A 6,715-nucleotide genomic window follows, 5' to 3' on the forward strand; every position below is an offset into this window, starting at 1 on the left:
TACTCACACTGAAAGAGAAGTGTCATTTCTTTTTCTTCTTTAATTTGTCATTGTTTCCCAGTGTTCTTGCTTCTGGGATTGAATTTGGAGTCTACGTTTTTTAAGGGTACTGCAATTATTAACGTAGTCTGGGATGATAATGTCTCAGCAAAATGTACAGAACGTGAATAAGATAGTTAACACCTTAGTTGTTCTAATTCTATATTGCTTCCTGTTCCAAATCTACTAATGAGTAATAAGAGATGTAGCACTAATCAATGGAACAAAAGCATGCATTTTGAAAATACTCTATCAACTCCATCAGTTAAATTTGTAAGGTAATTATAAATTTGTTATCAGACATTTTAAATTGTTAAGGTATAATTAATTAAAAGGTATTATTTTATTTGGGATAACCTTCCACTCTGTTAACCATACTAAAACACTTGATGCTCAAAACACAATTCAAAGTCATCTTAATCAGTGTGAACTTCAAGATCTTCTTAAAAATGACCTCTGATACTACCCTGAGATTATTGGAGTGTAAATCTTTGCTTTGCACTTTCTGGCTGTGTATACTTAGGCAAATGACTAACTTTGCTGTTCTTGTATTTTCTCACTGTTAAAATGAAATAGAAATAGCACCTGCCTCTGTGAGGTAGTTTGATAAAAGGATTAAATGAGAAGATCTACATAAAGCATAGTGCCTAAGATCTGTCACACAGTATTTTCAAGATACGTGAAAACACATTCTAAAATTATCATTTCTTGAAAATAAAATCCACATGGAGAACTTCTAATTTGCTAATAAGCCTACAGATGATTTTGTAGCTATAGAAATAAAGTGAAATTAAAGCAATAACTAAGTTCAAAAGAGTTCTGTGTCCTCCCTTCTTTATAACATTCTAGATTTATAAACTGCAAACTATGTTTTCTCAGCTCAACTCAACAGAAATAAGAATGTGCTTGCTTTTTCTCTTTACGTTTTCCTATTTTCCTGTTACTTTTTAAATGTTAGCTGTATCTGAAATTCCACTACTCTGATTTACTATCTCTGGTTTAATAGATACATTAATTCATTCTTATTCATGATATTTTTGCATATTAATGAAAGGGAAAATCCACTTATGACCATATTCCACAACTTAGGAAATCCTTTCCTTTATATAAAGAAGTGGCTTAGCAACCCAACAAAACTGTCACCCCCTCCAACTCTCAACAACTACAAAACTACTACAAGAAGCAAAATAAAACAAAACTTTCCTGAAGTTTTTCCTGCAATGAAATGGTGAAAGACTTGTTCACCAGAACACTTAAGAAGTGAGCCTGGCCAGGCGTGGTGACTCACGCCTGTAATCCCAGCACTTTGGGAGGGCAAGGTGGGCAGATCACCTGAGGTCAGGAGATTGAGACCAGCTGGCCAACATGATGAAACCCCGTCTCTACTATAAAGTACAAAAGTTAGTTGTGGTGGTGGCCATCTGTAATCCCAGCTACTCAGGAGGCTGAGGCAGGAGAATCGCTTGAACCGGGAGGCGGAGGTTGCAGTGAGCTGATATCACGCCATTGTACTCCAGCCTGGGCAACAGAGTGAAACTTTGTCTCAAAAAAAAAAAAAAAAAAAAAAATGAAGTGAGCCTGTCAGACTGGGACATTTGACAGCGGATAGAACTGTCTCAGGGGGAGACCTGAAGAACTGCCTTTTACTTCTGAGAGGAAGAAGGATAAGAGGAAGAGAGGAAGAGTTGGAAGAGGTGTCAGCACTAGGAGCAGAGGCCTGTCGCTCTGGTAGGTGACTCTCTCTCATGATAGTCTTCAATATTCACAAAGCTAAACTGTCTCATGATTTTTCTGAAGCCAATGAATTACCTAGACTTCACATTCACCCTGATATGAGGCAAAGCTAAGGCAGTATTTATAGGTACAACAGCTTAAAGGTAAGGAGTCACAGGAGGAAATAAACCCTAAAAACTCAAATACCTCTCTTTGAGGGTTTTAGATTGGATTAGGCCGTAGGTTCAAGTCGAGTTGGAACAGTTCTCTAAGAGACAAGGGGATTCCCAGATGACTCTTGCTTTATAAATTGATTTCAGGGTTTTGTTTGTTGGTTGCTGGTTGTTTGGTTGATTCATTTAGAAATATTTTCCTCACCAAGCCAGAGACCAGGCACTGTACCACATCAACTTTTTCACCATTAACCTTTCACTGTGCTCTGTGTAGGTTACAAAATAACACAATAGGAAAAACATTTTGAAATTAAGAGATAAAGGTGAACCAGGCTATTAAAATAACTATGCAGATAACAATCTAGCAACACTCACAGAGTATTTCAAATAATGACTTTAGAAACTAAGACCACCAAAGAGAATAATGAACATTTAAATTGGCGCTATTTAAAGGCAAAATAGCTGTACTATAAAAAGTGTCACTGATACTTCAATTCTACATGCCTTTCAAACAGTATGAAAAACTGTAACTATAGTGTGTGCCTCAACAAAGCAAAGACTGTAGCAGTGATAAATATATTCAATCTCCTGAGAAAAATCTTTATACACATATTTTAGGGCAAGAGAATTTAATTTTCAAAAGTGTATTAGTCCATTTCACACTGCTATAAGGAACTACCAGAGACTGAGGAGTTTATTTTAAAAGTGAGGTTTAACTGACTCATAGTTCTGTATGGCTGGGGAAGTCTCAGAAAACTTAACAATTCTGGTGAAAGCAGAAGCAGAAGCAAGCACTTTCTTCACAAGGGGGCAGGAGAGAAAGAGAAACTGTGCAGGGGAAACTGCCACATGTAAATTATCAGATACCATGAGAACTCCCTCACTATCATGAGATCAGCATGAGGGAAACTGCCCCTATGATCCAATCAACTCCCACCAGTTCCATCCCTCTACATGTGAGGATTACAATTTGAGATGAGATTTGGGTAGGGACACAGAGCCAAAGCATATCAAAAGGCAAGGAGACTTAAAAGTAATGTTAGTTTTATGCAACTGTTAATAATGAAAGTTTAGGGAGAAGACAAATTTTACCCTGAAAGTATGTTCTCCTGAATTGCCTGATATTCACCATCTATTTGCAAAAAGTTAGGATTGACTACACTAATACCAGTTACAGCTAATAGCTATCAATGTTGAATAACTTATCACTCTGACCACTTTTTAGCACTGATTCGGGATTGGGAAATAATAAAATTCTTGGAACTCTTCCTTATGAAGGAAGCTCATGAGGGAGAAAAAATAAAACAGATAGAAGCAGAGCTACTGTTGTTGAAGCTGGGGCACAAACGCCACCAACTTGGACCCTTTCTCCTTTCTCATGGTGGCCCCAAGGGAAAGCTAAAGAAACTAAAGGGTTCTGAGGGACAAAGTTCATCCTTTGTCATTTTCTGGAATTCGGTAGGTGGAATGGAAGTGGGATTGGGTTGAGGGAGAGATGCCAACTTCATCCCAAACTCTGCTCACTTACGGGATTCTCTCAAATTTGGATGAATGATGAGGCAGACTGCAAAAGTGAATTCCTTGAGGGACTTGAAAATCTCATGAAAGACCTAACTTATCCCCTTGAAGGGAAGAGAGAATAAAGCAGAGAAGCTAGTAACAAAGTCTAATCACACAGGGAAGCGCCTCGTGTTACTTATTTTTTGTTACTTGTAGTTTGAAATATCTGTCATCTAGGCAGTAATGGTCTAATATGATACATGAGTCTTGCAAATGTGCAGATGTTGGAAGGATTGGTGGGATTCTAAATAAAAAGGGAAATGTTTCATTAAGATTTCTGTTAAAAAAAAAAGACAAAGGTTGAGCATAAGCAGCATGTGTTGGTTCCCCTGTGGAAAAGTATAGCAGTGCAGAGGAAAGGGTTGTTTTTTTTAATTAAAAAAAAAAAAAAAAAAAAACCTGGGTGTCTGAGCATTTGGAATACCCAAAATATGCCTAGCCCAGCTGCTATGTGATGGAATGCACTTGATTTCAGTTTCAAAATGGTAAGAGTGGGAGCGGGGATATTATCACATCTGGAGCATGTGATGCCCAGTAAAGGTAGCTCCACACTTAATTCCTCAGGCAGGACCCAAGAGAAGCCAGAGAACTGGAAGCATACAGAGGTTTCTTCTCTGTGTGGTATATTCCCTTCCCTTAGTGGGCAGAACAGGAAAAAAGTGAAAACAAGGTTATGTTACTGGACCAGACATCAACTTATATATTAACAATAATGTGTGACCACCAGAAGATTAAAAAAAAACAGTGATGGACAGTGGAAGTTACATTAATTAAAAAATAAAATGTTGGGATCAAGTGGCAATGAAAAGGAGCTGAGTAATATAGAATGGAATTGCATAACTTTTACTCTCTTAAATTTCGAGAAAAGAAATGTTTACATTCCTCCTCTACTCATTGTCACATCCTATCATTGCCCCTTTTGAAATTTTTCAGTCACTTCACATTTTGCTAAGTAGAGAGCCATGATCCACTGCAGTTCACACGTAGCAGGTGCCCTTCCCTCCCAGTTGCCTAACAAGAGAGTGAATGTGTAGATTTCCCCTTCTCTTTGGTAGGGAAAAAAAACCTGGCACAATGTTACAGGCAAATAAAGATGAGAAATTACTGTAGAATCACTGAGGGCAGCTCTGGTTAGATGGATAATACATCTTTAAATCACTGGGAGTTGCTCTCCTTAGTAATGGCTAAGAGGCCATAGCCTTGGTTTGTTAAAGGTTGTGGCCCCACGTGGATGACAGATGGGACACTAGGAGCTTGGTGTTCTGGGTTCATAAGGTGACAGAGAGCTGGCTTCTGCCCTGACCTTGTGTTCATGGGACTAGATTTGTCTTCGTCGAGAGGGAGCCACATATATAATAAGACAATCTTACTCATCAGAGCTGGAACTTTGGGCAGAGAAAACTGTGTCCCAGATGTGTTCCAGATGCAACCGTCAGGTGCTGGTTCAAGCAGTGCCTCCCTTTGAGCCACCTAATTCTCCCTGAGTGGCTGCAATATGCCCTTCTGCTAGTATGCACCAGAGCCTGCATCTAGGTCCCTCATATTCATAAAGTGGCAGAGAATTAAAAGGACTTGAACCTTACAGGCATTAGCCTCTTTGATGGAAGATTTTCCATTTTGAAAATATTTTGAGTAGGTGGTTTTTTTGTTTGTTTGTTTGTTTGTTTGTTTGTTTGAGTACTGTAGAGTTCCCTAATGTTACCTTCCAATTGCAGGTGGGACATGCTAGCTGCCTGTGACTCCTCCCTTGGCTTCTTGCCTTTGCCAGTACAACTCCTGCTCTCCATTCAAGAGAATCCTTGGGGTCCTTTATGAAAAGTCTCAGAGCCAGCTGCATCCCCCAAAATGCTTTGCCCAAACAAGCATAGCTTGCTCCACATGAAAGCCCTTTTCCCAGGCTTCCTCAGTACTCCACTCAGGCATAGCCCTTCCTCTTTACACTTTGCAAGTGTGATGCAAGTCCTTGTTTCAGTGGTCTGCAAGCTCCAGTGGACCCATATTAACAGCTCCAGAGTATTATCTTAAATTTTTTTCCATTTGGCTTTCTCTTCTTCTTCCTCCCATGGGCAGTTGAGAGGAGGTCATATCATATTCTGTCAACTCTTTACAAAGCAATTCTCCCTACAGAATTTTTAATCTCAGATAATTCTTTGTTTTCTTATATTCAGCTGGAAATGGCTAATGGAACAATGTTGACTGAGCCAATTTCACAATCTCTGAATATGTCTTAAAGACTTCTAGCACCTAATTTTAGAAGTGTAGGGACTTTGTCACATTGTTCATGACTTTTGAGGTCCATGTTGAATGAAACGCAGATATAATGATAATATTACCCATTAATCACTTTATATATTTGTCACATTATATTCATATAATCATTATATTGATCACATATTGTCTTAGCCCACTTTGTGTTGCTATAATAGAATAGCACAGATTTGTCAATTTATAAACAATAGAAGTTTATTTGGCTGAGAAATCCAAGACCATGGCATCAGCACTTGGTGAGGGCCTACATGCTTCATCTACCATAGCAGATGGTGGATGGGTAAGAGAGGTCAACAAACCCACTCTTCTGATAACTAACCCACTCCTGAGATAACATTAATCCATTAGTGATGGCAGAGCATATTAATAGATTAATGACTCAATCATCTCCTGTTGGATCTACCTCCCAACACTGTCGCATCAGGGATTAAGTTTCCAACACATAAACTTTGGATGACACATTGAAACCATGGCACATATATTGATCACGTTAATAAATGATCAGTATGATAACACAATATGATGGGATGATAACACAATATGGTGGGATGAAGTAAGAACATTTGGAAAATAGTAATAGCTCAGAACACGATACCCTAAATTATGGCATTTTAGAATACTGTTTTAAACTGAAAAAAAAAATAAGAAAACCACAGAAGCAGGAAGGTGTCTCTCCAGGCCCTCTGAAGTGGGTCACAGAAACTAGAATTCTTCTACCCTGACCAAGCCATAAAACCTAAAAAGGTCACTGTCTGACTTCTTCCATCTCTTATCCCCTGAAGACCCTCATATGACAGATGTCCTACTCCATACCCAAGGGGAAGGAATGGCACACAGAGATGCAGAAAAAGCCTGAACAAGCCGGGTGCGGTGGCTCACACCTGTAATCCCAGCACATTGGAAGGCCGAGACAAGTAGATCACGAGGTCAGGAGATCGAGACCATCCTGGCTAACACAGTGA

The sequence above is a fragment of the Mandrillus leucophaeus genome, unplaced genomic scaffold, assembly GCF_000951045.1.
Source record: "Mandrillus leucophaeus isolate KB7577 unplaced genomic scaffold, Mleu.le_1.0 Scaffold110, whole genome shotgun sequence".
NCBI lineage: Eukaryota > Metazoa > Chordata > Mammalia > Primates > Cercopithecidae > Mandrillus > Mandrillus leucophaeus.